This window comes from Vicugna pacos, chromosome 3 (assembly GCF_048564905.1).
Source record: "Vicugna pacos chromosome 3, VicPac4, whole genome shotgun sequence".
Classification (NCBI taxonomy): Eukaryota; Metazoa; Chordata; class Mammalia; order Artiodactyla; family Camelidae; genus Vicugna; species Vicugna pacos.
Window position 1 is genome coordinate 9,456,820 of NC_132989.1, and position 18,867 is coordinate 9,475,686.

At 46.6% G+C, this 18,867-nt stretch overlaps 1 protein-coding gene and 1 long non-coding RNA gene across 11 annotated transcripts in view; one reads left to right on the forward strand and one right to left on the reverse strand.

Annotated features, from left to right (window-relative positions):
• LOC140691163 (uncharacterized) overlaps window positions 1-18,867 on the forward strand; it is a 129,525-nt gene that overhangs the window by 78,136 nt on the left and 32,522 nt on the right. The window contains exons 2-3 of one of the 2 annotated variants that reach the window (XR_012066683.1): window positions 8-95; window positions 2,038-2,110. This is a non-coding gene — a long non-coding RNA (uncharacterized lncRNA). Of the gene's footprint in view, window positions 1-7; window positions 96-2,037; window positions 2,272-18,867 lie in introns of those variants that run through there. The other variant, XR_012066680.1, reaches the window with a different exon arrangement.
• SGCD (sarcoglycan delta) overlaps window positions 1-18,867 on the reverse strand; it is a 1,022,496-nt gene that overhangs the window by 25,626 nt on the left and 978,003 nt on the right. The window lies entirely within an intron of this gene.

The following is an 18,867-nucleotide window of genomic DNA, read 5'->3' on the forward strand; positions in this document are numbered from 1 at the left end:
TCTTTAGGCAAAACATGCTCCAGGAAGATGTGTCAACTTTGTCCCACGGCTTTCTGTATCCTAATTCCTGAAGCTCGGCATTGGAAGAAAGCAAAGTAAACACAGAACCCGGGGCCTGCCGTCCCACGCGGTAGCTGTGTGATTCGGGAAGAGAGCTTACCTTCTCTGAGCTCAGCTTACTCTTCTGTAAAATAAAGGTAATGACGATTCTATAGTCACTTCCTAGAGCTATGTTTAATATAGTGCTTACCCCAGGCGTGCACTACCTTTTCATTGTGCAGTGGTGACCCAGGAGGCAGAGAGAGCTGTCACACAGGGCTAGGTAATTGGAAACAGGGAATGAAGACTGTGCCATTCACTTTTCTTCTACCATTCTTTTCCTCTTTCACTTGGTTCCCCGTTAAAAGTATGATTTCATCTCAATCTGCAGATGGCTTTGGGGGATTTTTTTTTGCTCTTCCACCAACTAGGGTGGAATGGTTTCACTCTGCATAGACAGAGATGGCCATCGTCATCATGATGGTACTAATTCTTCGTTATTCCTTGAGTGCTTCTTGTAGTCCGAGATTCTGTTTTAAGCCTGTATGTGTATTACACCATTTAACACTGCTACAATCCTAAGACATATGTCTATTATCTTGTCCGTTTAGCCAGTGTGACAGACCTCACAGCCCAGTCTTGCTGTCTCTTAGTGTTCTGCTCCAACCCACTGTTAGAAACATGTCTGGTCAGACATGTAGGGGACTGTCATTTGAGGGATGTAGAGTGACCCAGGGTCTTCCCTGTTGTAAGGCAAATCGTGAGAACAGTAAAGACATGTGGCCATACAGAGAAACTCTCGTTCTCACAGGAAAGGCGACAGTATGCTAACGAGCTATTCTTTGTGCAGAGTCACAAAAAGGTAAGTAAGAGCATCTCCGAAAAAATCCAAGATTGATTTACAGTGTATACCATATTTTGATGTAAAGGAAATTCTTTCCACGGTGCTCCCAGCTCTGCTAACAATCGTGTTTATCACGATTATTTATTATGAGGCATTAAAATAAATCTCTCAATTACTTTCTAATGCAATGTACCAGTTACCTTTTGAATGGTGACATATGGCTGCCGTCTATGCCACTGGGGATGAATCTTGCTTATACGAGGTTTCAAGGGCTCCCTACTGAACTACATTAATTACTGATGTAAACAAATACAGAGGATTATGCCACAGTTATCGATAAATCCGGAACTTCATTGCAAGAGAGTTCCCTGGGTTAGACAACATTAATCATCAGGTAATTTCCAACAGTTATGGTGCAAACCTTGTTTGTTAGAGACGTTTCTGCCACCCAGCTGCTTTTAGAGCACGTCTATTACTGTGGTTGGATCCGGGATAATCCGGGAAGAGGTCGCACAGCCGTTGTCCACAGTGAAGCTGACGAAATAATGCTCTTAAGCGACGGGTGGGCTATCTATTGGCTAAGAAGTGAGTAACAATCACTATTTAAAAGTACCTTGTCTAGGGGCTGCTGAAGATGAATGAAGCCATGGCAGCGGCCAAGCCTTTGCGGTGGCTCCACCCCTTACAATAACCTTGTCCTTCGGAGCTGTTACTGTCGTAAGCACTTGGGAGGGGAGACAGGAGGGAAGTACCACTACTATGAGAAACTATGAGAAGCTCCGTTTCTGAGCAAAGGAAGATATGTCGACCTCGGCTGGCCGCTCCCTTCCCGTTCGAAGATGCCAGGTCACCGTGTGTTTCAGAAAAGACTTCGAAATTTACCACGAGGTCATTTTTCCTTCTGCCTGATTACCTTTGCGTCTTTAAACACTTCTCCAAGCTTCGGTTTACCCGCTGCTATCGGATGATAATAGTACAGACCTTGCAGGATTTGGGGGACAATTAAGTGAGACACTGAATGTGTTTTAGAACAAACAGTGCCTGGAGCGTTTTGAGTTCAAAGATGTTAGCTGTTTAAGTGTTGATGGAGTCAAGTCATTCCATTCCCTGTTCCCCCTCCTCAAACTATTTTCTTTGTATGTTTACTTTGAAAGGAAACTTCTATAAAAGATGGAAGGTGATTTATCAGGGGAAACACATCGAGGGCCTTCTCTGTTTGCCGCTGTGGTAGGCAATTTAATCTTGTTTAGCCTATGACTTATACAATATTAGTACTGTCATTCCCATTTCATATACGAAAAGGGATCTACCTTTTGGAACGTACGGGTGAGCAGCAGAGAGAGGATCCAAAGTATTCTTTCCAATAAATGCCTGGAAACAACAATATTCTGACATCATTTTGCCAATTTTTTAACCACCATTTTGAATTACTGTGAGAACGTGAATGTTCTTGGGGTCCGGATGTCTTAAAGAATTGACCAGGGGGCCAGTACTGGTCTACCTATATTCGGTCACATCCGCCGTTACTTGTTATTAATCAAATACTGAACACTGACTGTCTCTTACAAAGACACTTGCTGAGGCCTGGCTAAGGGCTGAGAATGTGAGAGTATTGCTGAAGAGGTTCTGTCACTCACCCTGTTTCGCATCTGAGAAAACTAAGGCACAGAACATTGAAGTAACTTGCCCACGTTCACACAGCTAGGTAGGAACAAAACTTGATTTGGAACCCAAGCATCTGATCCCAGTGTAGTGGTCATTATACCACCTCTCCTGGACAAGAGTGTAAACTGAGCATCGAGATATGGCAGGAAAAGCATTGCTGCTCAGAGTAGTAGTACAAGGTAGAGGATTTGAGCCTGGGGGAGAGGGATTAGCTCACTTACGGGGAGGGGGGAGCTTAAGAAAGTCTCCCAAGGAGAAAGGAACCGGGGATGGGGAAGGCGGCTTCTCCAGGCACTGCAAGCAGCAGGAGTCTAGTACGTGGGGAGAAGAGGAGAGGGTAAAAGAGGAGGTAGCAAAAGGCCATGAGGACCTTGTAGGACCCAGGAAAGGAAAGTGGAATCTGTCCTCGGAAGGGCATTTATCAGGACGAGACCTGGTGGGACCATCAGCTTAAAATAATGCAGGTTAGGCGGGACCACACGGGTGGAAGGGGTGGCACTCAGGAGAGACGAAGGCCGTAGCAGGCAGGTGTGCTAGGGTCAGAGGCTCACCACCCTCATTGGTCTTGGGAAAAGAAAGAAGGGTGCAAATATATGAAATGGTTTAGGGATTTTTCAGAATTTTTAAACATAGCCACCTTCGAGGTGGGTTACATAAAAATAATACTTAGACACGAAACAAGATCCAACGGTGACACAAGTACAATTGACAAGTGTACAATTCTTGGGCAATGCCTCGAATCTGAAAAGGAAATCCAGTACTAAGGGAAACTGACAGTTAGTGTAAGATTAATAATTAACCAAGGAGAAATATGGATGTATAAATTAATAGCCATCAAGATAATTAAGAGTTGATTGTGAAGCAGAGAGCCTTTTCTTTTTCTTACAAGATTGGAAGAGCATTAATTTTCTTGTTGCAGACATTTTAGTCAATTTGTCGGGACTGCCTCATCCTTACACCGAAATTCTGCCCCCACCACCTCTGCACTGGGCTGGGTGAAGAGGCCCTGTGCTGACATGTCAGGGCCAGGGGTGGCACACGTTGCCAGGATGTGGCAGTGGGGCTTTTTCCTGGAGCTCTGGAGCTGACTGTGGGACTAGCCAGCTTCTGACTGAGACTAGGGTGGGCAGTTTGTTTCCCCAGTTGCAGAAGCAGGGATCACTCGTGTACAGAGAACGAGATAACCGCCTGACTTCCAGAGGGAGCCCCAACCCCTACTGAAGGAACCCACCAGGATCACCTACCTTTGGATTCTGATACTCCTGTTTCTTTATAACCAATGGATTCTGTGCTAACACAGCTTTTGTCAGAAGCCCAGATAGTTCCAAGACCATGCAGTAATGAGTCACAGAAGCTCAGAACAGGAAACCTCTAGCCCAGCCTTCCCTGGGTAAATTACACAATGATTGACACTTTCATGATGCTTTCACCTCAAACGCAACATGTCCCCAAGGTCTGGTTCTCTTACAGGGCTCCGCCTCCCAGTGAGTGGCACTGCCACTCTTGGTCACCACCTAGGACATTCCTGACACTGCAGAAGTCCCGCAGAGCACCACGTGAAAGGCTGATTAAACACGAGCACCCACCTCAGATAAAAATCTGAGCGCAGTTTCATTTTTCTGTGATAGGCACAAGACACATTCTCAGCAAAGCTCACCAGATCTTAAACTGGATGGTACTGAAGGAGAGAAATTACTCATCTCTCTGGATCCTTCCTGGAGGATGGCCTTGGGTTGATGACCATGCAGTTCGACCTGTTTGGGGTGAGGTCCTACAAGCTTTCAGAAAGCCCCGGATAAGGGCTTAACAAATATTTATACCTTCTAAAAATATCACTCTGAAATGCCAGCACAATTAACTTACATATTTCAAAACAACATGCTTTCTCTCTCCCTTGCCTCCCCAATTCAAATCACCATGACACACCCATTGGCTTCCTCTCCTGGATCTCTAAATCTGGTCTCTTGTTTCTACGCCCGTTGCTATGATGCTGGTCCGAGTCAATGACACTGTTCCTGTGAACCACTGTAATAGTTTTCTGTCTTCACTAAGGTTCCCTCCAATCCGTTCGCTACATTGAATCCATTCTCTTCCAAATATAAACTAGATCACACTACACACACACACACCCTGACTTCAAACACTCGAGCGGATCCTCACTGCTTGTAGGTGAACGATGGAAACTCTTGACACGGCTCACAAATCCCTGCACTATCTGGACCGTCCCTACCCTTCACCTCTCATCTCCGACCTCAACCCTCCGTGCTACCGTCCTGTCTAATGGGATTATTTTCCCCCTCCCTAGAACATTAGGTGCAATAAGGGATTTTTTCCCCCCATCGTTCTGTCCACTGCTCCATCCCATTGGTAGGATGGTGCCAGCAGCTTGCAGGTCCACAAGAAGTATTTGTGGGATGAATGAGTGAACGAATTTTTACCGTTGAAACCCGATCCCCTAGCTCAGGGACTGGAATGAGCAGATGCCAAGTAAAAACGCAGAGAAGCAGGATTGAGATGCCAGCTCAAGGGGATGAACGTGAATGACTCCCTCCCTCCTCCTGTCTCTCCATTTCAGATAATCACGGGGCCCCTTCCCTTTCACTCCTTGTAGTAGTCGTGCGAGATATAGATCATTTAAACACACGTTTTCATCCAGCTCTAACCTTTCCATTAGACTGGAGAGTGCTGGCATTAAAGGGGCTTTTAATCCTCCTTAAGCAAAAGGCTATTTAGAACTCCGCTCCAAGTAGGTACACTCTCTTTCTTTAATGTTTAATTTACTAGCAGGTCAAGACACTCACTGCAGAAAGCTTTCATTCTGAAGGTGGATGTGTTTGTGACTCAGAGGCTGACTGAACATTTAGCAGGCATGATGGAGGGAAGGAGGTGGCTGGTTCCCTGCACAAAGTGGACCAGATGTGTTGGTCCCACATTGCCCTAGAGCTTGGTCAGGGAGCCAAGGGTTAGGAGGAGAGATTTAGTTGGTTGTAGGGCAAAACATTCCATTAGTGGAACGGGCTACCTTAGGATGTAGTGAGGCCAAATGGCTAAATTTATCAAGGAGGCTGGAAGAATACTTTCAGAACCGAATGCAACGTTGGGCAAGGTGACCTCCAAGCTTCCTTCTCTGAGGTTCTACAAGTGGGGTAAAGCCCATTGCCTTCGGAGCTTGGGACCAGGTAGGGAAATACAGGATCCCTGAGCTGAGCAGCAACAGAATAGTTTATCGTGATGAATTCTCAGCCCGCAGCCCAGGAAACTGACAACACTTGAAACCCAGAGTAGGGGCTGTATAGGTTTTATGACAATGCTGTCCTCAGGGCTTTGCTGCTAGTTGTGACAAGACAGAAACTGCTGGGCGTGAGTGCTCACGGCTTTCCCTCCTCTCCAGGGCAGCCTCCAGACGCACTGGCCTTGCCTGCCCTGTTCTCTTCCCCGGGACTTGGTTGTCGCTATGTTTGTTTGTTTTTCCTTCTAGAATTGCTGAGAGGAATTTGGGCTCCCTAGTAAAATCCAGTCAAAGAGCGGGAGAGGAAGGAGAACTGACCACCCTGTGGCCGCAGTGCTGGCAGAGGGGGTTAGAAACACAGGCAGGTCGAAACCCATTCAACAGCCGCGAGCAGGTCCGGTGCTACCGCCTTGGGCCAGGCCAACATCTTATCTTCCCTGGCTTTTGCAAGAACCTCTTTAACTGGTCTCCCTGCTTTTCTCCTCCCAGAAGACAAAATTATTCAACGGTGGCACATGTGAGCCAAAGTTCTTGGCACGCGGGCCTTAGGAACAAAGGATCCATTTGAGTAGATAAGAAAAGAAGTCCCTAGAAGAATGTACTTTGGGATCAGGGTGCTGCAGGGCGCCCTCTGCTGGATCCCTCTTGACTCTGAGAAGCCCTGACTGCACTGCTGGGCCCCAAACCCGTAAGTGGTAGCCAGTGAGCCAGGATAGGAACTCCAGCCCTCACCTTCATACACGATACCTCATAGCACCTGTGGCTTCTGCACACGCCTTGCTGAATGTCCATCCCTTTGCTCGCTCTGAGCTGCCTCAGTGCGCTTGCTCCGTGCTGAACACGCAGAGCTTGCCCCACTTCAGGGCCTTCGCATTCACAGCTGCCTCTGCTCGGACCACACTCCCTGAAAGCTACACACAGCTTGTTCCCTTGCTTCCTTCAGACACCTGCTCCAAACAGCAGATGGGAGAGAGAGAGGGTCTCTGACCACCAGTCACACCTTAGGGTCCTCCCCAGGGACTCACTTTCCCACTTACCCTACTTTTCCCCTCCCTGGCATTTGCCTGACACTTGTTCATTAGTTCTAAGGTCTGTAGCTTCTACTTGCCAATACACAGTCGTTGAATTAGTGCTCGGGGACTGATTATTGAAAGGCTCCCAGAAAAAAGCAATGGATACAGATGTGGCCTCTGTTGGCTCCCCAAGGGCTCTCACAGTTCGGCCTCTCCCATCGCCCTCATGCAGACAGAGGAAGCGGTGGAGCTTCTGGGATTACTAGGAACCTAAAGCATTTGGAATCAGTGTGGCTGGAGCAGTAACACATCTGGAGGGGGGCCCCCTTCCTGGGAAGTGTTTGTGGTAAGATCCTAGAAAAAAGGGGATCAAGGGGAGCCTTTCAGTACAGAGGTGCATAAGGAACACGTCAAACAGACAGTGTCCCTTCGACTACCCTTGTCCTCTGTGCCTAGGTCCTATGCCCTTCCTTCCACCTGTCGTCTCCTCTGCCTGCCACCCTCCCCATCAGAGACCTTACGAGGACAGCCATGATGACTGCATGTTTTGAGAACCCTGCTTTCCTCCACGGGAGCCAGTTAAGGTCCTAGTCCTGGTTCTTGCCTCTCTGTATCTTGACACTACTAAAGGTGCAATTGTGTCCCACTCCTGGGCATATGTCTGGAGAAAACACTAGTCCCAAAAGACACATGCACCCCAATGTTCACTGCAGCACTATCTACAACAGCCAAGACATGGAAACACGCTAAATGTCCATCAACAGGTGCCTGGCTAAAGAAGCTGTGGTGTGTGTATATGTATATATGTGTGTGTGTACACACACACACACACACACACACACACACACACACATAATGCAATACTACTCAGCCACAAAAAAGAAAATGCCTTTTGCAGCAACATGGATGGAACTAGAGATTATCATACTAAGTGAAGTAAGTCAAATAGAAAATGACAAATATTGTATGACATCACTTATATGTGAAATCTAAAAAAAAATGACACAAATGAACTTATTTACAGAACAGAAACAGGCTCACAGATACAGAAAACAAACTGACACTTACCAAAGGGGAAAGGATATGGGGAGGGATAAATTAGGAGTTTGGAATTAGCAGATACTAACTACTATATACAGAATAGACTGAAAAACAAGGCCTACTGTAGAGCACAGGGAACTATATTCAATAGCTTGTAATGACCTACAATGCTTCAATTAAAAAGAAAGCTTGGATTATGAACAATAACACCCTGGACCACTACTTGGGCATTTCGGGACCGCACCCTGCCGTGCTCTGTGGTCACTCATGATTTGCTCAGGGCACACGATGTGCCAGGTTTAACAGGTAGCCGCGTTAGACTGAATCCTGCCTTCCTGCAGGTTAGTCTATGATCATTAATTTCTTTTTAACAACTTGATTAGGCCAAGGCACCTAGGGCCTTGGTTGGACATTTTTCTCGATGTTGTCAAGATGGTATTTTTTCGATCACATTAACCTATTGGTGGACTGTGAGCAAAGCAGGTGACTCGCCATAATGTGGGTGAGCCTCACCCAATCAGCCACAGACCTTAATACAAGACAAAGGCAGAGCTCCCTGGAAGAAGAGAATGTCCTGCCAGCAGACTGCCTTAGGACTCCGACTGCAGCTCTCCCCTGGGTCTCCAGCCTGCCGCCCAACCCTGCAAATTTTGAATATGCCGAACTTCCAGTACTGTGTGAACCAATTCCTAAAAGTAATCCTCTCTCCATACTGTGCACACATCCTCTTGGTTCTGCTGCTCTGGAGAAACATGACCCATACATGGTCTGATGGGAAAGACACCATATTCACAAGCCATGATGGTCAGAGAAAAATTTTAACAGCAAGTATTACTGAGGAGAAGGGTGGAGGGTTAAAGACGTCTGTATGAGGGAGATGTGCCCTAATTAAGGCAGGCAGAGAAGGTTTCTCTCAAGGAGTGGCCTTTGAGTTATGATGTGAGGGGTAAGGAGGCGTCGGGAGGTAAAGGAAGGGCAGGAGATAGCATTCGAGGAAAGAGTTTGTGAAAAGAATTGTGGCCTTTTCTAATCTAGCACTTGGGGATAGAGACTCCTAGCATCTCTGTTTTATAGATGAAAAAACCAAAGCCCACCGAGGTGAAATACTCGGACCAAAGCCACGTGGGGAGGACGTGGCAGAGCTGGAACTGGGGGCTGATGCTGGACCCCAAGCCTGTGCTCTGAACCACCAAGCTACACTGCCCCACGTGGGTTCAGGAGAATTAGGGAAATATCCATACTGCACTGTTTAATGCTTCATCCACTAATGGGTCCAGCCTGGCAGGCTGTGTTGGTTTCAGTTCATCCACTGATTCCTCGTGTCTGCTCCGTACACAAACACACCGGGCCTTGCGCTAAATGTTGGGTGTTCAGAGATGAACGTGACACGGAATCTCAGAATGCTCAGCCTGATGAGGAGGGAGACACATGTGTCTGTATTACCACCTTTGCAAGAGGAATGGGGAAGGCGTGCCTATTTCAGTGCCTCTGAGCTGCCCTTTTAGAAAGATGCTTTTTTAATTGTCCCTGAGATTTGTTTTAACCAGGAACGCTGAGACGCACAGACACTGAAATGGCTATCATGAAGGAAAATGCTTATTATAGTCACAGGTCCCTAGACACACGAGGCATGCCATGCCCTGCTGCGGGGTCGCTCGGGGGAGCCTCAGGGTGGGTCAGGAAGCAGAGGGGTGAGGGAAGACATGGGCAAGAGCGCTTTCTGGGGCTTCCGTGGGCAGCAGGAATGGGCAAGACAGCGGAAAGGTAGCTAGTCTGAATTTTCTCAGCAGGTCCTGGGGAATAGGGGCTGTCTTGAGTTGTCTGGTACCTGGCCCTGGGGTGATGTGAGCAGAGAGAGAGTGGTCCAGAATATAAGATAAAGGGGGAGGAGGAGACGTGGGGATGGTATAGACTCCAGATTGGTTGGTTTGCACAGGAAAGATGCGCTTGCAGGCAGGTGAGCTGCCTGCTATCTCTAGGAATCAGTTCACCCTTGCTGGGGGAGGGGGCAGTAGTCCCTTCCAGCAAGATTCAGTGATGTCAAGACATCGGAATACAGAAAATAAAGACAGGGTCAATACAAAGATGCAGAGGACCAGGCCCTGCAGGGAGGGCTGTGTCATGTACAGAGCCACTGAAGCATAAAGGAGCCTGGTGGTTCCAGGAGGGACAGAGCAGGATGTCGCTGGAGAACAGCACGTACGAACTTGGGTGGGAGTTGGAACTGGAGTAAAGTACTCTGATGAGGAAGCTAGATTTATTTCTCCTTGTAACGAGGCACCATTAAAGGCTGCGTGATTAGACATACTGGTTAAGAGGCCGTTATCTCTGACGTATCCTGTATAAAATGACCACTTAAAACCCGCCTGGCTTTTCCGAGCATTCCTTTAAGTGGAACTCCTTCCAGCTGTATACTGGCTGTCAGCCGGATGCCCAGGTTACTGCTTTTAAATATTCGGTGGATTAATTTCACACACGAGGAGAAATCATATGACATCTCACTGCGTAATTAAGCCAAACCACAGATTTTCAGAAATAAAGATGACTCGGGTCGTTTCCTAATTAAACCCTGAAAGGTTTAATTAAAAAGCATGATTGGGTGAGAACTAGTTTAGGAGGAGTTGGGGCCCAGCTCCCCCGTCCACCTCCACCCAGGGTGGCGGAAGCAGCCACGGAGCGACGCAGCTCTGTGCGGAGGGATGGGCTATGTTTTCTGCATGCAAGACACTGTCTTGGAGACAACGAGGCAGCTGCTAAATGGAAAGGAGCTGCCTTTTCAGGAAACAAATGAAAACATGCCACTACCTCAGTGCACTAGACGCCAAGAGCACACCAGCAGACGGGCAACAGAGCGAACGAAAGAGAACCATGGAGCGCAGATGGAACCATTCCCAGGTGTCCAGCCCCGTGCGGACCACTCTGCATCCATACATCACTGATTGCTCACCAGTGGAAATCAGTGGTGTTAGGCCCCACTTTTCTGATAGGGACACTGAGGCACAGAGGTTCGAGCTACGGCACTGCCTGACTTCAGGGCTGTCACTGCATCGCAGTCAGGCTCCCTGTGGAAATGGGGAGAGGCCACGGCACCCTCCAGCAGAAAACCTGCCTTTGAATCCCACCTGTGAGACTTCCAGCCTCAGTCTCTCCTCCATAAAAGGGGGATAATAAAACTTTGGAAGGCGTTTCCAAGGTGACCTTTGAATAAAACACTGTGAGCCCCACACGGGTGAGTGCACCCTAGGTGTCAGTTACGGTACATACTTCCTCTCCCAGCAGCTGTCATGAGCAGGGGGCCAGCTTGGCGGTCCCTCTTGCGTCGGGCTATGGAGGGACACCGCGCAGTGGCTCAGAGGCCAGTCAGAAGTGAAGGGAATGAAAGGGGTCAGGCTAGGTTACACTGTTTCTAGTTAAAAGTGCCTTGCAAAAATGATACTAGAACTAACACTGTTTTCTTCTAAACGTGTTGTCAGTGCCCTTCTTAAAACCACACAGAGGCTTCCTAAATGCACTTAAGAATTAGTTGTAAAATCCTTACTTTGGCCACCTCTGAGCCCTGCAGGATTTGGCCCGCCTGCGTCCTCGTCTACCACTCTTTCCTTGCTAAGGTCATCTTGGCACGGCCGCCCCGCTTCTGTTTCTCAGATGAGGACTCCGTCTCTGCCAGGCACTGTGCAAAGCACCGATAGGAGGATTAATGCCTTTAATCCTCACGGCAGCCTGACGAGGTGGGTACTAGTGTTATCTGTGCTTTACACTTGTGGAAACTGAGGCCCTGACAGGTGACCTGACGGGGCGAAGACAGCACGGGCAGTAAGCGGCAGGACTGTAAGTCGAACCCAGGCTTTCTTATACCCCAGTCCAAAGACCTGGCCTTCACCCTCTGCAGCGTCCCCAGACCTGGACCTCGGCTGCTCCCACAGCCACTCCAAGCAGACGTTTGCCGAGGGAGGCCAGATTGATGAGGGAGTGGCGACATGAATTAGTTACTCAGGACGGGGAGAAGCCAGCGTGAGGACCAAGCCAAGCCTGGCGCCCAAAGGAGGCAATTTGTACACCCTACACAGGCAAGCGTGACGTGTCTACCTCTCTTTCCAGTTGTCCCTGCATAATCCTCACGGAGTTTGAAATTTGGCTTCACCACCCAAATCGCCCTTTGCCAATGAGCTTCTTCTCGCCTTAAAGGCTACCATCTCCTGTCCTTTCCGTTTCTTCCAGACTCAGTGTAAAAAGATTCCACTGAATTTAATCTTCACTATTCATCTGATCTACCCCCGATCTTGCCCTTCCCACGATTACCTCTTAATTATTTTTAGGTCCAAGACAAAAGACAGGCAGTATGCTGAATGACCAGACACATTATAAAGAACGTACCATGTTTCATGCACCTTCACTGCCACGTGGGTTGAGTGGCTGTGTACCCAGTGTCAACTTTCACAGCTCAGTGAGCCCCTTCCCGGGCCTGTCAACAGTGAACTGTGAGAAATACAATCTCTTTTTCTCTAGTCGGCAATAGAAAAGCAGAGTATTACCAGCCCCAAGTATTCATGGACGTAGACACAGTTCTCACGAGCTTGATGCCAGTGACCGGCGATGAACTCAGGCAAGTGGCAAAGGAAAACAAATGATTCATCGAACGGGTGCACACTCTTCATCAAAGATGTGTGTTCTGAATGGCTTGTTTTGAAAACAACAAAGATATGTTTCAAGCAAACATTGGGAAAGCCTGCTTGATATAATCAATAAAATGGGTACGAAAAGTCCTTGAAGTCAGTCTCACTAGAGTAAGACATACAGTTGATTCTCATTACTCATGACAGTTGATAGTTATGTTCTATAAAGTCACTGTGAACAATGAAATTACACATACTGCACCATTGCTCCTAGGAGGAAATACAGGTTAGGTTCCTGTGAGCCTCAGGTCATAACATTTTTGTCACCTGATCAATACCTTGCCTTGTGTTCTGTTTAAAGACACTGTATTTAATATATTATTGTTGATTCATTAACTTTGAACTCATGGACAGCACTACAGCTCACACCTGATGAAACTTGGTTAACACACGGATTTACTCCATAAGGCACATCACAACCTTCTGTGCTTAAGAACACTAGGCAGCGCTTCGGCACTCTGCCTGGGGGCCATGTGGACAGCAAAGTCACGAACAGTCACTGAAGTCACTAAAGGGGGTCAGCAAATAGACCCCAAAAAGAACACATGTTTATAGCACAAGAGCTAAAACAGTAAGGCAGAAAATCACCTAGTTCAGCCTCAGCTGGAAACACACGCATTGAGTGACTCACATTTTTCACTGCTCTGAACTTGCCCACAAAGTCCACTGGAAGTGTTGATTTTTGAATTACAAGTAAAGTTTCAGTAAGTAGAGGAATTCACAAATAAGTCATCCAAGAATAATGGGGATTGACTGCAAATATTGAGCCCAAGCTTGGTGATTCCTCTCATGTGTGTTTGTTGGGGTGAAGAGACACCTGGAGCACAGATTTGCCCTGATTCAGGACCTGCGCCCTGGTCTTCTGTGAATGGCACAGTGACTCGGCTCCGTGAGTTGGTGTTGGATTGGTAAAGGGCTTAGGGCTGAGAAGCACAAAGGCGGGGCCTGCACATGATGCACATCCTCTTGCTTAGTTGAGAAAGTGCTGGAGGTTGGTTAAGGTAGCCAGGTGGTTCTGGACATTCTGGGGAGTCTCTGCTAGCTCACAAAGCTCTTTCCTTTTTAACTGCCTGATGACCCATAATGGTAGCAGCTAAGCCTGTATTTCTATATTCATTCAGCCAACATTTACTGAGTACCTACTGTGTGCAGGCAATGTCTAGACGATGTGACTACAGAGGTGAGCAAGCTCCTCATGAAACTTATATTCAAGTTTAGGTTAATAAACAAGATAGTTTCCAAAGGAGTAGTCAGGGGACAGAGAGCAACTGGGTGGAGAACCAGGGTATTTTGGGAAAAGGGATGGGGATGCCAATCTGAAGGAGCATGAAGGGCCATGCCAGCCTAAGGGACGGGCACGTGCCAAAGCAAGGACGTGGTGTGGACCACGGCAACACGGGCTCATCCCGCCCTGTAGCTTGATGAGCTGTGAGAGCAGACTGAACAGAGCCCTGATCCTGGTACCAATTTCTTGAGAAATTGAACGCTGGTCTTAGATTCTGGGAGAAACCCAGTAACTTTACAAATACTCTTAATTTTTTCTTAACCTGAGTCTGCCTAGTTTCTTCTATTTGCATTCAACATTTTCCACTTAATAGGAAAGTTGAGTGGAATTGGTAAGTGGGAAGATAATGTTGCCTGAGAAAATAAACTTTAATTTATCTAATATAAGCTGATTAATAATGACTGTCTTATCTGACTCCTGTAACACTCTTGAGTACGAACAAATCATCTGAACTGTTCCTTCAAGATCTGCCGAGTCTGCAGTGTTATCCCTTCCTGCAACAGCTGGCCACACTAGGAGGCTCCAAGCACCTCTGAAGAGATACTTATTTATGATGCATTTCCCTTTGGGGAGTTTCAGGAAGTCATTAAAATAAACAGCCTGATTTTTTAAAAAAATGCATGTATTGGATTACAGCTGAAATAGTAGCTTCCAGGGAATCTCTCGCCAAGCCAAGCCAGGCCAGGGCGGGGGACATTTCCCTGAAGTCACAGCAAGAGGTAAAGTAGAGCGATTATACCACTGCTAACGCAGAGGGTCATCCGCTAGCAAAAGACGATGGATTAAAAGTGCGTACTTCTGTTGATGCCGACGGCTGCCAGGGACACATGCTTCAGCTGCTTTTTTTTCTCCCCCTCTCTACTTCGTTATGTCTCTTATCTCTGCCCACTCTGTGAGGCAGATAGCTATTGAAAGATACACTTGGAGGAACTTAATGCTACGTTGGCTGGAAGCCGTGCATACTGCCCTAGCAGAGTTGACTACAGCAGGACATTCCAGAACCTCACCTCTATAGGGCCAACACTGTAGGACATCCTAGGATATTGCTCTGGATTTGGAAAGTGTAGGTGTTTTTGGAAGTACCTGGTGTAACCAAGTGATAACTGACCCCTGGCTAAAAAAACTTGTTTTCTCCAAGAGGCGTATTTAACTTGCTCTCCTAAGGGTGTCAGGCTGGCAAGGGCGTACAATTGTTCATTGAGTATTTACTGAGCGTAAGTTCCTGTCAAGCCTTGGCCTGTACAGAAATGTGTGCATATTTTGAAAAACACTTAAAAAAAATCTCCTGACTTTATCTACCGTTGAAACCAGTAAGAAAGGGACAGAGAGGGGAGGGTATAGCTCAGTGGTGGAGTGCATGCTTGGCATGCATGAGGTCCTGGGTTCAATCCCCAGTAGCTCCTCTAAAAAAAAAAAATTTAAATAATTAAGTAAACTTAATTACCTCCCCTCCAAAAACAAACAAACAAACTTTAGAAAGGCATGGAGAAAAGAATCCAGATTCTAGGCACTTCCTACTGTCAGGCTAGAATCACCTCCTGGAATCCTCAGTGGACAAAGCTGATAAGGAGGGGAGAGTTTAAGCAAGAACTCATTCCCCAAGGCCCACAGCGGCAATATTACATGAGGGCTTGAAGACTACAGAGCCTGGATTTTTTCCTCCGTGCTTCTCAAGCGCATCTCTCAAAAGTCCCTGATGGCTGGGAGGTGTGAAGTTGGATTTGAGAGACGTAGTATGCTTTCCATGTTCTCTTCCCAACTCCCCAGAATAAAGGGGAAATCAGATAAGCAGCAGGGAAGTCCCCCTTGTTGCACCCCAAGCCCATAACACAGATCACCAAGAGAATGAAGTTCTGCTCTTTCCACACCCAAATTTCTTGCCTGGCAGTGTTGCTGATGGGTGAAAAAAGGAAGGAACAATAGATGTGAAAGAACACAATTCATTGTTTATAGCAGTTGTGACTCAGAGGAAGAAAAAAACCAGTTCCCCAGAAGCTCTCAAGTGTACACGATCATTTACATCCTTTTCATGTTGCTCTGAATTCTTCCCCCAAGACCTCAGTCTTCTCAATCTTTTGTCTTCCCCATGAACTCCTTTCCCTTGGTCCTTGCCAGATTTTCTCCCAAAGTGGAGCTGATGAAGCTTTCAGTTATTCTGACTCTTAATTGCTGTGTACTTTATATTCATGTAGGTTCTTTCACTACAATGTTGTTTGCACAGAGAGGATGTTCATTACCAGGTGAATGAGGGATGGGGAAGGTAGGGCCGTCTCGTCCTCACTGAAACCCTCTGCTCCTTTTCATAAAACTCCAAAGTGTGTTTGTGGCTGGCTCACTTCTGTGCTCACGGTGGAACAACGCTGTGGTTTCAGGCTCATACTTACTGTTTTGGTCACCACGTGGTCTTTGTGACCTCCGCACATTGTCCTGAATTTAGAGATATCCCAGATTCTATACCTAGTCTGGCAACTTTCCCATCTGCTCACTTCTGCCCATTCAAAAACAAGCCAAAAAAAAAAAAAAAAAAGGTTTGAAGACCAATGCTGTATCCTGCAGATTCATGCAAATCTGGCATCTACTCCTGAAGATATCTATTTATATGTTTGCTGTGCGTGTGCATCCAGCTGCTAAAACCTTGAAGTAATGCTGTCATTCAAAAGATGTGCCCTGTTTATAGTCTGAAGCGTGTTTCGCCATTCTGCACTCTGCTTCCTGCCTGGAAGGGGAGGCGGGAGCCCAGCTTGCACCGTGCTGCCTTTCACCTTGGCCAAAGCCAGGACGAAACAAAACACAGAGCTGGACTCTCGGAAAAGTCCTTCTGGAGCACCTATCTAATGGTGTTAAAAATACAGCCGTGCACATTCTGGTTGACATAGATTTGTAATACTCTTTTAAACACCTTCTAGTCTGCAGACTGGAACAGATGGAAAGAACAATGAAAACAAATATTAATTTCCATGCAGAAATGTCTGGCCTTTGATGAAAAGACGCTAGACCAAGAGCCCCAAATTGTGTTTTGTGTAATCTATGACTACAAATATATTGACATCTACATTTCTGTGTTAGAACAGTATCTTGATATAATAATGACTGTGCTTTTTTGGAGCACATGCTACTTCCTGTTATCTCAGAACCCTTTTTCCTCCTTAGATAACAGGTACAGTATTCTATACAAACTACTTCAAAGTAAGGAATGACACAGCAGTATGCAGGCAGGAAGACAGTCACGTTCCTGGCTTTCAGATCTCAAGAGGACTAGTCAGAGTATAAACAGCAGGTCTCAAAGACCAGCTGAAGGGTCAAAGCAACTTATCACCAGACTGAATCGACAACTTCCTGGATAAAGGAAGAAAGGGGTACAGCACAGGAGAAGATGGTTAGACAATGAGGAATTCCTGAGCATGGGTCCTCGTCCCTATTTCATGCCCCAGGCAAGTCCAAGTGCGGGGAGGGGCAGACCATTGAAAGCTTCACGTAAGTCTGGGGAATATGAGAGCAGAAAGAACGTGTACTCCCACCCCCCTTCCCAGGAAAGGCTAGCAAAGTGTCAAGGGTCCAGGAAGAAGTGATTGCCAGGCGGGTCCCACAGACAGACCGAGGGCACTTCAGTGTGCCTCTGAGCGTGGCACCAGAGGGAGCAAAAGGTCCCACCACCTAAGGGCAGCAGGCACGGGTCACAGAGAGTGGACAAAGTGGAGGTCGTACTGTCGGGATCAGGGGACGCAGTACTACACTGCCTACAGCGATGACCTGGGATCTGGACGAATGAAGGCATCTTGGCAGATGTCAGTGTAGGTGGAGAATGACAAGGACTCAGCTGCCACTACCTTGAAGCCTCATCGTGAAGTTAGCACTCCTCCCACAACTGAGACATCAGCAGACGGAGAAGGGTGGAGGATAGTGATACTTCAGATTAAGTGGCAGATCTATGCTCTCCGTAAGAATAAATGTTCTAAATAAATGAACGAGTCCATTTGCTTTTTATTCCAGGTTGGAAACCGTACCAGCTATACATAACATAGAATTTGAGATTTTTAAACCCACAAGATAGATAATACACTATACCACTGTATCCTTCACAGAAATAGGGGGAAGTAAGGGTTTAAATATACCCTTCAAGTGACTTTTGCTTTAGACTACCGGACAAAATTGAACATGACTGCATCAGGTTGACTGGAGTATTTTAGTAAACATATTTGAACTCACTGTGAATAAAAACAAGGTACTGCAAAATCATGATGAAGGGCAAGATCTAAGTCACATCACTATTAAAGGACTGGCCAAGACACAAAATCAAACAGAAGTGAAGTGATAAGGGACTATTCAATACCTGTGATCACGAAGTCATGACAAAGAAACTCATCTTCTTTGAGATGTATGTGACGTCTAGGCAGAATCGGTGCCAGCTAGTCACACACAGCTCGGTGCCTGCACTCAGAATATTGAGTTTTTCCTAATTGGTACAGGCTACATGTCTCTGACCTTCAGTTGGGAGGGGCTAACAAGGCTATTTCTAGACTGAGAGCGTAATCACATTTCCTGATGCAATACCTTCTGAAATCTTCAGCTTTGCATCAGTGGGTTTAGGCCAAGTTACTCTGCAGTAACAACCACCCAGCATTTCAATGGCTAACAAAACCAATTTTCTGATACGACAGCAGAAGAGAGAAAATGACAGAACCAAGCAAAAGCCCCTAAAGATTCTGCTGAGAGCGGCATCTGTCACTTTTACTCACACTTCGTTGGTCAGCATAAATCATGTGATTCCTGACATGGGCATACATCTCCCTCAGAAAAGGGTAGCAGGTTTCTTTAAAACAATATAATTTTCCATACCTATTCTTTTTTCTATTATCACAAGTAGGTTTCTTTAGCAACCTACCTATAAAATTATTGTGAGAAGAAGATGGCTCGATTTAGAAATTGCAACTTTACTTTATGAGAAAAAAAAGTACCTACTTTGATTACCTATCATATTAAGGATGCCTATGACGGCATTTGATATGCAGAAGTTTTTAATAACAGTTTTCTGAATTATTACAATGGATGGGTTATTGTAAATTCAAGACCTTCAAGGA